At 34.6% G+C, this 15,064-nt stretch overlaps 2 pseudogenes; both read right to left on the reverse strand.

The window, feature by feature from the left end:
- Positions 1-441: 441 nt before the first annotated feature.
- On the reverse strand, positions 442-8,825 carry LOC121244062 (annotated as a pseudogene).
- Positions 8,826-12,655: 3,830 nt separating this feature from the next.
- LOC121244211 lies at positions 12,656-13,247 on the reverse strand (annotated as a pseudogene).
- Positions 13,248-15,064: the final 1,817 nt, after the last annotated feature.

Genomic DNA, 15,064 nt, shown 5'->3' on the forward strand with positions numbered 1-15,064 from the left:
AGTTCTTCGTGCATCGCTTCAGTACAATTTGACTCGTGACAATGTCCAATTCACATCTCATACCTGCTAGAGTCCCTACCATATTCACACATTGACAGTTTATATGTATAAAATCACCACTTGCTCCAAAAGTTTAAACTGATGGAAAAATATAGATTTTACTATTTATTTATATCTTAATACTCCATCTCTCGTGTGGGTCAGACTCTCCCTCAATGGATAGCCCAACACATGGAATATTTAATTAAATAAGATAAGTGTAGAATCAGGGTTCGAACTCAAAACCTCTGCTCTGATACCATGTGAATTCACCACTTCTCTCAAAAGTTTAAGCTGATGGAAAAATATAGATTTTATTATTTATTTTATATCTTAACAATCCGAAATGCACAGAAACAATACTGTTCATTAATAAACTCAGAAAACCTAGTTCCCAAATAGTGATGTCAAAACTGCTAAAACAGCAATCATAATAATAATATTAAGGAAATAGTTCGTCGGTAGAGGCTTATCTGGGCTTCCGCTAATTGCTTCTTACCCTGCTCTAATCTTTTGGTTCATACTCTCTCTCTGTAAGTACATAGTTAAGCCTGCTGAATTTTATTCCTTCTTTTAAGACATCCATGTATTATATTTGAGTTGACAGGAGTTGAAAATGGCTTCATCTTGTGCTATTAAAAGATACGGCATACCAAAACATGATACTTGTTCTTAATCCTGCACCAAACCGTGAAAAGTAGAGATAATGAACAGATTGCAAAAAGATATTTTCGAAAATAAAGGAATTTCTGACAATCATCAACTTAAAAAATATTGGGATACAGGTTCATGAGGCTTACAACCTTCCCAGACGAGTACTTTGCTGCCTCAAACTTCTCTGGTGCAGATTCCTAACGACCATGGTTTATCACAATACCCTGATCACCAAATCAATAGCAGTTCATTTAGAATGCTCAAACGTTTATACTAGAAAGAAAATATAGTAGTTCAAAGTCCTTTTTGTCTGCATACGTACGGCTGCACATATTCCAATGTCTGTTCTTCATGCCTTTAAAGAAGTTGAGATTGCAAGTTGTTGGTTTGAAACCAAGAAACATAACAAATCGAGTTCAACAAAAACATTTCCAAAAGTACCGAGTATTTGAAGTTTGTGATGCAATTTAGCACTACTCGTACATATATTTTTGCTGCTTTTCGAATTTGATAAATGCTATAGCATTTCAAAATTGCTACTTTTAAGTAATTGAAAATTGAGGTTAGAAGTTTGGGATGACCACCAATCAAGAGCTACCTTTTAGCAAAGGAAGTTTCTTGCACATTCAAAAGTAAAAAGAACCCCTAACATGTATTTTTTGTGATGACAAAGAAAACTGTTACATATCAATAGGCTTGACGAAACACAGTCTAGTTACACTGGTTAGCATAACCATGTCATGCCAAAGGCTCAAATTGAACTAGTTACACTAGTTAGCATCCTTGGCAAAATCAACAAACAAAAGCACTTTAGAATGACAAACCTCTGGAGGATCAAATTTGGCTCCAAGATTGCTGAGTTTGGCATGGGCTTCAGCATAATCCTTGAAGAATGTTTCCTGATCTTCAGCATATTTCTCAGCATATACCTGAAAATCAGGCATTATATCATTAAAAGGTTTTACACTATAAACCCTGTCTCACAGCAAAACGTCATTTTGTTTTAACTTTTAACCTTGAATGATGGATCTTCAAAAAGAACAGCATCAGTTGGCAACACCAGTAAATCTTCATCCCTTCTTTCTTTGATATCCTGATATGGTAATCACAATCAGCAAAAAGTATTCTGCAGACAGCTTCTTATCGGATGCATGGGCTGGAATTCATAATGTTCAAGAGGGCATTGTGATTTTCAAACCTTGAAGTAGGAATTATCAAACTTCAACCATTGCACTGTCCAGGACTGTCCTCCTGGTGCTCCAGGCCCAGATTTCTGTAATTAAATAGATGATAGTCATATTTCTTTTTGACAAGTAGATGATAGTCACATTTCTATACTGATCAAAACAAGAGATCATCATATTTCTATCAGTTGGATTTGCTGTTTTTCTTCATCTTTTAATTTTCTTAAGCTGTGACTAGTGGTTAATCCTAAATTATTGAGCCCTCTTCTTTGGGTTAGTTCTTGAGCTATCATTCCTACAGAACAGAAGAAAATGTAGAAACGCCTAACTTGGTTAAGTCGGAATCAGTTTACAGACAGAAAACAATGACAAAAAAGAGGTATAATACTGATAAAAAAAATAAAACTCATATGTTGCTCAATAGCAGTAATGCTAATGATAAAATCCTTGAGAGCTATTCAGCATTATTTACTGCCTCTTGAGTGACCTGGATTGAATGATGTTCCTGATAATATAATCATGCAGTACGGGCAACATGATGGGTGGTAATACCATGAAATCACCATTCACCAGGCTCATAATATTGTTACATTACTTTAAGCTATCTTTCACAGTAGATTATGGAATCAATCGTATTGCCATAATTTATGATGGTTCAGCCTTTAACAAAAAGCAGTGATTTTCTATCGTTAGCAGGTTTGATCAGAAAAGAAACTTTCACAGCTCTGACTAATGGGTATGGATCTCATTTTCAATTTTCTAAGATTACAGATTTTGTCATCTAATAATAAAATCCAAAATCCGTGGAAGATTATATCATGAAATGAGCAACTAAGTCACAAAAGGCTCTTCTGCACTCATGAATAGAAGATGATTCAATACCGTGTACTTTGTCTCTGGCTTACCCCAACCACTGCGTTCTGGTCTGGACCTTCCCAGTGTGTGTGCACCAGATAATGCAACTATTTCCTGCACATCAAACAGCTTCACAGGTAAACATCACATGCATGGTGAGGTAAAAAAAAGAAAACCAAGTATACAGAACCATGAAAAGTACCTTGTCACTTAAGCCCATTCTGTAGAAAACATCACGTAGATGATCAGCAGGTGAAGGGGGACCAGCAGCTAACAAGTGGACGATTTTCAAAAATAAGATAACAAAAGTTGAAGCAAAGTGGATTTACAAGAAGGAAATATAAAGGAGCATGTGTGTATGTGTGTTTATATATATATATTTATTATTTGGGAATGAACATGTTTGACATTAGACTCAAAGATCAAGTGAAAAACGTTGTTTGCAAAATAGTTTTCGAAAGAAAAATTCTAGATAGAAGCCTCACACCCTACACACCCACTTAAAAACATGTCATTTTACTTTTTTAACCACGTAATGAAAACGATTCTAGACATGTTTGTAAGTAAAATAGGATAAAAAGGTAAAATGATATGTTTTTAAGTGAGTGTGCAAGGTGTGAGGCTTATAGGTAGTACTGCTCTTTTCGAAATATGACCCAGTTTATTCAGTGTCTAATTTATTAAATGGAATATTTGGCTATGGAGAGACAAGGAGGAGAGATGATTAATTTCTTGTATTTTCACTGTTAGATTCTTGGTTCTGGTAAATGCTTTTTTAATAGCTCTAGGGTTCAAAATATATGAGCCATCGCTTCCCCTGTTGTTTTGTAACACCCCAGCCCTAGCTCCTTATGGCTGATATGTGAGTATTTTTATTGGACCCAGGAAATCTCTGGAAGCCTCTGTGAGAGACTGGATAGTGCTTGTTCTTGGATGATAGACCCTGCCCATTAGGAATCAGCCAATTGACCTGCCTCATTGTCCCTGGCACTCTGCCCTCTAGGCATTTGAAACCTCATCACTGTAGGACTACATTGACTCGCAACTGTCCCAATTTGCCTAACTTGCCAGGGTCCCTCTTCTCAAATTTCTCTTGCCCACAGCTCCAGATAAAGCCAAAGTACCTTCCTCCTCTTTGTATACTGTTCACGCACATGTTCCCTTCTCTACATCTTTCGCGCACTCACATTTCACCCCACATCAGCACCCCCCCCCCCTTCTCTCTCTCTCTCTGCCTCAAAATCGAAAGACAGCTCTTGAGCTCATGGCTGTCTCATCTACACTAACAAAGACGCCAGAAGCCAGCTCAAGTACACACCCAAACTCCCGTTGGGTCTCATGTCTATCCTTGTGCACCGTTAAAGACCAAAAATCCAGCTAAAGTTGCCAATGGTGATTTCCATGTGTTATGGGTTGATGTCAATATACAGGTGTTATAGCCACGGGTGTTATGTTCTTATGTTAATCACGAGAGGAAACATCTGTTTAAGTGTTATGGGAAGGCATGTTTGATGCATCTATTTAAGTGTTACGGGTAGATATGTTTGATGTAGAGGCAGTACTGTTGGGATTTTAAAATCATGGGTAGGTATTAAGGTAATTTTTGGATAGTACGGGTTGGATGTGTCACGGGCTGTTGTTGATGGCAAAATTACAAGGAAATCTAATAGGGGGTCAAGAGTAGCTCATTAAATGAAATCTCAATCCTTAATTGATGGTATGTGCTTGTTAGAAATTGACTTGGAATTATGTATGTGTTAAAATAGGTGATTATCAATGCGCTAATTATTGTTGTGAGCTAAGAGGTAAGTACATACGATCATGCCCTTGAAATGCCTCCTCTAAATTATAAGATTGCTTATTGTATAAATTATGTAATTTATGGATGTGTTTCTACTTGTCATATAGCTGTAATGCTCATTGCTCAAACTATTGATGTACCTTTATTATAAAGACATGTGAATGTAAAAAGGAAATTTTAAGAATTCTTCCGCTATGCCATTATATGTATATGTACTAATGTTTATTGAATGAAAAAAAAATGGAACAAAAAAGAATGAAAGAAACAGGAAACTAAATGATTGCATGATCGCTGATGACTGATGAATAATGGTAGATAACAGTTAATAGGGTGGATGGCAATCCAGGAAGGGCCCACTAGACGTGTGCCTATGTCCACCTCCTTTTATGGGATTTTATTCGGCACCTTGGGTGGAACCATGATCATCAAGATCACAACCCATGTGCACAAGAGGTAATTGTATAAATGATGGATGGTTTGTATGTAATGGAATGTAAGATTGATGTTTAAGCTATGCTTGATGTTTAAGTTATGAATGATGGCTAAAAGCAAAATCTTGGTAAACTCTTAGTAGTTTTTTTTTTTTTTTAACTCTTTACCAACTCATGGGCGTCTATGTATAGCAGTGGATCTCGTGTATGAGTAGTGGGTCTTAATTATTAAATACCCCACATTTAACTAATTAATTGTAACGCCTCAATGGACGGCCCAAACCACATGGCCTATACTCCAAAATGACCAGTCAATGATATAATTGGAGCCACATTGGAACCTTATAAAAAGGAAGAACTTCTCCTTCCCAGACAATGTGAAATCTTATACACCACCTACCCTTAATATTATCATATGGAGTATCACAATCTCTCCCCCTTAAATTTTCGATATCCTCATCGGGCCTATCCTTCCTAGGTGGCATAGATCAAGTCCCACATTTCTGGTTGGGATAGGCTCGGATACCATTTGTAGGGCCCCAATGGAAGGCCTAAACCACATGACCTATACTCCAAAAGGACTAGTTGATGATACAATTGAAGCCTCATTGGAACCTTATAAAGAGTAAGAACTTTTCCTTCCCAAACAATGTGGGATCTCATACACTACCTACCATTATCCTTATTATATGGGGTATCATATTAATTGTGATATTCATGGTAAGAAAGATCTCAGAATACCACTTCATAGTGCAACATACAAGCAGTGGAGAAAAATCATGTATCTACAAGAACATAGATACAGTAAAAGTCAAGAATTAAAGATAAAGATCTAAAAGAGGAGTCTTCATAAAATCATTGGATAGCTAAAAAATCAATGACAAATTAATATTCATCTATAATGCAAAGCATGTAGCATTAATGAAGAGAAGGGCATTTTCATCCATCAAATTACTAAGAACCTCTCTTTTCTCAAAGAGATAGATGTTACGTTTTAACTTTATGTAATTAGTTAATTACTTAGTTTTCATATTGCATAAAACTCTAAGAAATTGAGTTCATAGACTACATATATTGCCATGTCACTTTTTAGACCTTTTTTTCTGTTTTGCTTGGATATTTTGTTATTACGCATCATCTTTAGCCATGTGTGCTTTACTTCAATCAGGCGCGCACTTGTGCTTTGCAGTTTTGCTCTAGACAGCATATGTGCTTAAGTGCGCCTAGTGCTTTCACCAAAACTGGTTGTCTGTCAGGTGGGTATGGCTGTATTGACTATTTGTCATCTCCTATTCACAGGTGGGTATGATGTGGAGGTATTTGCAACATTTTTATTTTCTAATATGGGGTCTTTACCTATGAGCTACCTTAGAATGCCCTTGTGATCTCCATATACGGTTTCTATCATGTATCTAGTATGGATAGAGAATATATTAGCAGAACAGAAATAATTTTATTTATCTAAGGTGAAAGGCTCATGCTTCTTAAGATTACTTTGCCTAGCCCCCACTTTTTCTTTGACTCTCTTTACCGTTCCACTCGTGGCTTACAGTTGGAGTTGATTTAGCAGGACTTTTTGATGGTGGGTGGTATGAATGAAGAGTTCAAGTTTCATTTAGTGAGATGGAATATGGCATGCTCCCTTTTAAAGCACAGGATGGTAAAGGGTAAAGACATTCAGTATTTTAGCCAACGGGTTGATGTTTATGGTAGTTGGTGAGGAGAAAGATCATTTTCTGGGAGATTTTATAGGTGCAAAATATAGAGAAGCATGGGGTAAATGAATTGAGTTACAAAGACCTCATTAGTGGTCTTTGAAAAACTAAGGCCAGCTCGGATAGATTTTGTGTTTTTATTTCTTAAGGACGGTAGATAGATGGAGATTTCAGTTTTGGTAGGATGTACAGTCTGGGAACTATATTTAATGAAAATATTCCTCAACTCATTTGTATGGTCTTCTTACCAGGAAGCCTCCCTTCTTCTGGGCAATCTGTAGGTCCAGTAACATCCACTCTTCCATACTTCATGGGGATTTTGGGGCCCCCAGATTCCTGAAATTTCCAACAAACTCATTAGGAGATTCTTCCATAAGTGATGCTATATACCACACTTCTATTCTACTATACTAATGTGGCACAGTTCATGAAGTCCTAGATCAATTATTTTTCTTTTTAATTGAATGATTGATGTAATGCAATGGCACATTACATCTGCACATTCCAATCATAGTAATTTCTACAGTTAGAGCAAGGACAACCTCCACGGCGGTAGCACTGGCCAACTGAAACAAGTCCGCATATGTCACACCAGAATACTTGTCTTTGATAGGCTGAAAAGTTTCAATGCATTCACAAGACCTGAAAAATGCAAGCATATAAGACTTCGGGATCGTTTAGACACTTTAGAATATCTCATAATTCTGTAAATAGTAGTAAAATGGTTTGTGAATAGTAATGAAATGGTTAAAGTTTAGATATTTTATTGAGTTTTGGAAAGCGAGACAGAAAAAGTTGAATTTTGAAGTTAAAATTTTATTAAGTTGAAATTTGAAAAAGTTGTATCGTTTTTTGTGTTTAGTTTGAAAATTTGGCAAAGTTGTATTAGGTTTTGTGTTCAGATAATGATTAAATAAAAAAGTTGAAAATTTGAAATTGAAAAGTGTTTTGTGTTTGAGTAATTTTTGTGAAGAAAATTATGAGAAATTTGAAGAATATTTGAGAATTCCTCGTCGCCCAAACAAGGCCACATCACTATCAACCAAAGCTAAGTAACAACCAATGATAATGAACCATACCAGCATTAGCTCCATGTTTGAGCTCAATCTCGAATCTCAAACTCCCATTAGCTCCACCTCTTTGTGGCCATTCCTGAATGTTTTTGTTGTAAGTACCAGCATCATGCCAACCCAAGCGAACCTGTTTTCCACACATGAACTACGTTAGTTATATAGGGAGACGCGAGGGGGGCGGGAATTTTTTAATATTTTCCCAAAAATGTGTCTACCCAGTACTTTAACATCCACAACGATAAAATAGAAGTCTTGACAGATCGTAGATGAGGGCACGGGATGAAATAAAATAATAATTTATATACAACTACAAATGCAACGGTACAAAATGCAATTGAATCTCGAACAGCTGCATCAGAATTTTGTCTACAAATGAAGTTTGCAACCGTTCTGAGAAGCATTTTGTGGAAGTGAAAAGCGAAAGAACCCTGACTTGTACAACATACTGAGGCACTCAACGATATGGTTTAACTAAATGCAGAGGAAAAGTAAAGGTACTAGAATAGGATGGCAGAACGTGGTCTTGAGGAGCTCCTTGATATCCTCTCTGGCACTCTTCAACTGTTCAGGATCAGAAGCCACGCATTTCGGAGTAGCCGCGGCGCTCAGACCTCTCTCCGATAAGCAAGGTATTGGTGATCGTCTCTAAATGTTTATTAAAAAAAATCAAATGATACGGACAAATTTTCAGAGAAAATAAAACAAAAACAAAGACAAAGCATTAGAGAGAGAGAGAGAGCGAGAGAGAGAGTTGGACCTGGTTCAGAAATAGACGAGAGACGAGAGGAGAGGATCTGAGGCATTTGAAAGAGGAGAGAGAAGAAGAACAAGAAGAAGAAGAGGAGAAGAAAGAGAAAGAGATTCTGGCTGAAAAGGCGGCGGCCGCAGGGACGATGCGAGAAGAGGCGGCGGCGGCGTTGCCGAAGAAAGCAACCTGCATGGCTAGGGCTGGCGATGATCGGTTAGGGCAGTGACAGTCGCTGTGCCATTTGCTGCCTCTCCTTTTATTCTGACCAACGGCGCCACGAAACGCCACGCAACGCAAGCATTGTTCGGGCCAGGCCCCTTTTTTCTTTCTAAAAAAAATGATAGGTTTATAATTCATTTATTACCTAATTTTTATTTGTTTTTTTATTTTTTTTAAATATTTTTTTAACATTTTTAATTATTAAAAAAAATTAAAAAAATATATAATTTTATTAATAGTCACTTCTTTAATTATTAAATAAAATAAAAAATTTAAAAAAAATTAAATATAAAAAAAATAATAAATGAGTAGTCAGAAGATTCTAATTTTATCATTTTTAAAAAAAATAATAAATATAAGATTTATGTAAAAAAAAATTAATTTTTAATAATTAATCTTAATTTTTTTAAATAACTGCATAACATATATATATTTACGTAATATTATTCTTTAAAATATAAGATCCGGAAAGGAAAGGTGAATGACGGGACTCTGGCAGCAAAGTCCTAAAGGGCAAGTTCTCGTTATCTCGACTAGAAATGTAAAAAGATCAAAGTGTTTGTACTTTAAATAAACACTACCGGAGTTAAATTGCTCACCACTTCGACGAGTAATATGGAAAGGAAAAATGTTGACCAACCACCACCATGGGAGCACCACGTGTCGATTTGGGTGCACGGTAGCGCCCTGGTACATCCCTGGGTCAATCTGGACTCACACCAACTTTCCCTTGGTCGATATGAACGCACGACAGCGCAATGGTCCTCCAGGTAGATGTTGACTCCTAGCAATGTCATGGATCTATCCATGGGCCGACAATATCTACAAAGGTGTTATCATTGTCATGGATCTCCACACCGTCGGATGCTCCCTACCTGCATGTTTATAAACAACAGCCATAACTGCCTCTTACCCTTGGCGCCTCAACCATTTCTTCACAATGCAATATTATCACTCTCATCCACATTGCTTGATGCTCATTGCATGTCCGATTATAAATACGATTATAAATAACAGCCATAACCACCTCAACCAATTCTCCCACTACGCAATATTACTTACTCTCATCTACTATTGATTATGGCGACCATGGGCCTCTGGTTCTCATGTTTGGGTGATGCGACCATTGACGAATGAGAAATTTTATTTATAATCCTGAGTGGAAGATTGCGTATATAGTTTCATTATAAAGAAGACTAATTTTAATTTGAGAACGTGCTTTTATGCATGTATATTACTTTCTAGGGGTATAAAAAAAATTGAAAAATCGGTTGAACCAAATAAGATCGGACCAAATCAGTCTTCATTTAGAAAATCGGTTGGAGATGGTTTTTTGAAGATTGTTTGAATATTTTACATATAGACGTAAAATATATGATCTGTTGGGAATGCTCTAGGTTTGGTTTTTAGAGTTTAGAGAGAAATGGAATGAATAAAGTACTAAAAGATGCAACGCAATGGGATGGAAATAAAATGAAATATAATGGAAAGGAATGGAAGGAATCTTTCTTGTTTGGATGTTTTAAAAAAGAGGATGAAAAGTAGTGGAAAATAAATAACCTTGTTTGAGAGTATAACTACATGGAATGAAAACGAAAACTTGTAATATTACTATTATGCCCCTATATATTTAAAACAAAATTATACATTAAAAATAAAAACTACTATGCCACTTAGGAGTGTAATTTCGAACCGAAAAATTGAAAAACTGGTCTGAGACTGGTTCTTATAATGTAAAAACCGGCCGGTTTCGGTTTTGAAATTTTTCGGCCCAGACCGGACCGGTTGATTAAAAATATATATAAAAAAATAATATTTGTATTATTGTATATATAAGTTTTATACAAAATATTATATATATATATATATTAATAATTAATATATCTAAGTTTTATATATTATATATAATTATAAATTTTTATGTGAAATTTTTATATATAATATATAAAATTATATATATTCATAATATCATATATTCATAATTTGTTATTATAATTTATAAATTATTACATAAAATGTTAATACTAAATCACTAAAAGTTTATAACTAATACTAATAGTCTAATATAGACTAATGGCTATAGTTATACTTATAATTAATACTACAAGTTTTTACTAAAAGTTTATAACTAATACTAATATTAAATATATAGTTTATAACTAATACTTATATATAACTTATAACTTATAACTATACCAATAGTCTAATATTAATAGTATTATATAATCTAATATATTATTTAGCTATATTAATATATAAGTCTATAACTAATAGTTATAGACTATTTAACTAATACTAATAGTCTAATATAAACTATAGATTATAGTTATACTTATACTTATAATTAATACTAAAAGTTTTTACTAAAAGTTTATAACTAATACTAATAAATAACTATACTAATAGGCTACTATTAATACTATTATATAGTCTAATATATTATATAGCTATACTAATATACAAATCTATAACTATTTAACTAATAGTCTAATACTGATAGTTTAATATAGACTATAGACTAAGACTATAGTTATACTTATACTAATATAATTATACTAAATCACTATAACTAGTACTAATATATAACTATACTAATATGCTAATATTAATATTAATATATTGTCTAATATATTATATAGCTATACTAATATATAAGTCTATAACTATTTAACTAATATTAATAGTTTAATATAGACTGTAGTTATAGTTATACTAATATAGTTATACTAAATCACCATAACTAATACTAATATATAACTATACGAGTAGACTAATATTAATACTATTAGACTAGTCTAATATATCTTATAGCTATACTATAAGATAATTTAGGAAACCACTATTCATCCCCTAAACCAAAATCCTAAAATAGGGAATAGGATGAGAGGGGTTTTTGAGCTTTTTCCTAAATTCTTCTTTATAATTTAGGGATAACAGTAATATAGAGATGCGGATGGGAATACTCTAAGTCAATATAATTTTAGGAGAGTATTTCAAGTTTTAGGAAGCACATAAGTTACCTCAAGTTTGCCCTTTGACCTCTATTTATATGAGTCAAGTGTGTGGAGAGAGCTGGCCATGTGGCATGATCTTCTCTATAATCCCTGCCAGTAGATTGCAGATTGTTAGGATTTTGAATTAACCGTTATGTTGGAGGGAATTAATACCGGCGCGAGTATTTCGAGCGGATATCACGCTAGGCATTATCTACCCATTATGTCATTAATTCGTACTTAATGACAAGTTGGGTTCAAATTCTGTACTGATGCTTTGAGGCTGTATGGACTTTTATCTTGCGCTTTACAGGCCTTTGCTCTTCGGTCCGTCCGCCTCTATGGCCATCAGTCTGGCCCACTCTTGTTGAGAGATTATTCGTCCCTCTAGTTGCATAAACTTTACAAAAGGCACAAAACATCAAAAAAATAAAAATAAAGGAACTGGACCACAAGATCGTTATGTTCCAAATAGCCAAGCAAAAAATTCAAACTGCAAAAAACGGTATTTTCGATAAAAAAAAAAAAATATATTGGCGTGTTATAGAGGAAGGAAATATCCAAAAAAACAGCTTTATTAACCAAAAAGAACCTAAATTGGAAACAGTTCTTCTACGTACAGTCGGGCCGCGCAACTACTGAGAAATCGGCTGATGTCACGTCAGCTTATATATTAAAAAAAAAAAGACAAAAATGGGAAGAAAGACACTTAGAGCTCTTCATGTGGGTCTTTGGTCTTGGTCGTTGTTTGGGTCTCTCGGATCTCTCAGAGTTCGTCTCGTCTGAGTCTTCTTCGGTCTTCTTCATGGGTAGATGAAAAAAGGCATGCATTAAATCCTCGTCTCTTCCATTTACTTGTAACTCGGCAGAAATATATGTAGCAATATTCTACAAAAACTGTTCTGTGAGGATTGAAGTAAGATAACATCCATAAAAGGGATAATCAGTATGTCATAAGGGACCCACTGCAATGGACATCAGCAGCATCAGAAATCCTTTGCCTTGGCCATAATGTGGTAATACCAACAGCATCCACATCTAAATTCACAATATTTTTGGTTGAAGATTGTGATGGAGCAACTTTCTTGCTTGCTTCTTTTCCTCCCTTGCTAGCCTCTCTCCTATCCAAAGCATTGTTTTTGTGCAGGATGCCTCCATTAACAGAGTTGCAGTACCGCTTCAGCCATTGTATGAACTCCAAATTATCAAGCGGCCTTCCTTTCACAAGCTTGCTCACCTCGATTTGCTTAGTGATCTTGAGTTTGTTAAAGACGTCCTAAAGAACCTTGTAGTTCTAGATCATCTCGTACTCGCTCTTGGCATCGACGTTGACCTTGTGCATCGGCACCATCCCTGGATGAACAACGTCATAAGCTGGTAGTGAATCGCACCGGAACAAGCCTTTTCAACTTTGGAGAGATTGAGTTGGAGTGTGGAGTTGATCCAAGTAAGGATCTCAGATTTGCCGACGAAGTAAGCGGAGTCTATCATTCCGATATTCGTCGCCATTTTTCGGTTCCTCAAAGTCACGAAGTAAGCTGTGAAGGCTTAGAAACCAACGATGGTAATGATGTTGAGCAAGGAATCTTGCCCTTTCTCTGGGTTTCTAAGGCCCTAATTCTATACCTCACATAGAGTTCGTTCTCTTTGAAATAAGGAGGATTTCATGGGGAAGACAAAGGTGGGAAGGCAGAACAACTGATGGGAAGACGAATGTGAGAAGAAGAGGGAGAGACAGAGCTTTCGTGGCTCGAAAGAGAATGAACTGGAGGGAGACGAAGGGAAGGAGGGCAAAGCTGAAACGATTCGTTTCGTCACTTTTCCATGGTGCACCGATTCCCTCGCGCTTACGCATCCCGACTGCATTAAGTATTTTTTAATTGGAAAATAGTATTTTCCACAAAGATCAAGATAGAACTAGGATGTGCATCCGAGCCTATTTTTTTTTTTTTTCTCGTTCCGTCCGAAGTCCGGGAAATTGGGTTCATATTGGTGGGTATTTGCTTGGACTTTATCCGAACCCATATAACGTGCGTTCCAGATTAATATCCGATATCCATAACTAAATTTTATATTTAAAAAGATTATCTTATAGATAAAATGACATAATTTGAAAAACGATATCGTTTTATGTTTGTACCTCATCTTTAAAACTCCTTTTGACAAATCTACATTGTAAACCTACCCGAGATCCGCATCCAAGTTTATACCAAAATTATCTCTTTTCTCGTTATGATAGTAGTACGATTTCACTAATTGCACTGCAATATCAATACATAAGAAATGTATAAAAGGATGATAAATTGATATAATTTGATGTAATATATTGAATTATAAATTATTTTTAATATAAAATAAATATAATATATTATAAAAAGTCATGTCTATTTTTATAAATTTATTTTTATAAATATTTTTGTTGATGCAGCACTTTTCTAAAATGTTTACACCCAACCCGTGAGAAAAGAAGAAAGAGCAAAAGTCTTGAAGTCTACAAAGCTAGCTAGTAAAGAGCACATGGTAGCCCTCCCAAACGTAAAAAATAGATTCTAAATAGCTCCTAACTCTGTCCCCTTATAATCTTAAAAAGTGCTGCGGTAATTGTCAAAGACACCGCATTACACATAAAAGGTGGAGTACTTGTTTTTTGACTTTTGTGATCGCTTAACAACACCACCACCATACATAGGGGAATAATCCCTTCAATCTCTAAAATGTCGAACATTTCACTCTCCAAAATTATTGGGTCTGTACATAAATTTTATACAAATAAGTTTTACATCCTAACGTAACTTAGTATAATACGTTATATTTATTTTTAATAAATAAATTTTACAATTTATAAATCATATTAAATCAAATCAGTGTGTAAATTTCTTTATGCAGGATTTATGTGTAGACTAAATATTTATATTATATTATTTAGTAAATAATTAATGCTACGTTTGGATACTAAGAGTACCTCAAGTACTCTCACTACTATTCTTTATTTTATTATTACTTTTTACCTACTTTTTTTACTATTCATTACTTTTTACCTACTATTCATTATTCTATTATTACTTTTTCACTATTTTTTCACTACTATTCACAAATATTCTCAACACTTCTCAAGTATTCTCACTATCCAAACGTAGCCTTAAATCTTCATATTATTTTTATAATGATTTGATTAGATTCAATTAAGTCTTAGTTTGGATAGTGAATTGAAATGAAATAATTTATGAATAATAATGATATATTTGAGTTAAGATGAGATGAGATCTTTTGAGTTAAAATATTTTATTAGGCTTTGGAAAAAGAATGAAAAAAATTGAATAAAAATATTATAAAATTAAAATATTGTTAGAAT

This window comes from Juglans microcarpa x Juglans regia, chromosome 8S (genome assembly GCF_004785595.1).
Source record: "Juglans microcarpa x Juglans regia isolate MS1-56 chromosome 8S, Jm3101_v1.0, whole genome shotgun sequence".
NCBI lineage: Eukaryota > Viridiplantae > Streptophyta > Magnoliopsida > Fagales > Juglandaceae > Juglans > Juglans microcarpa x Juglans regia.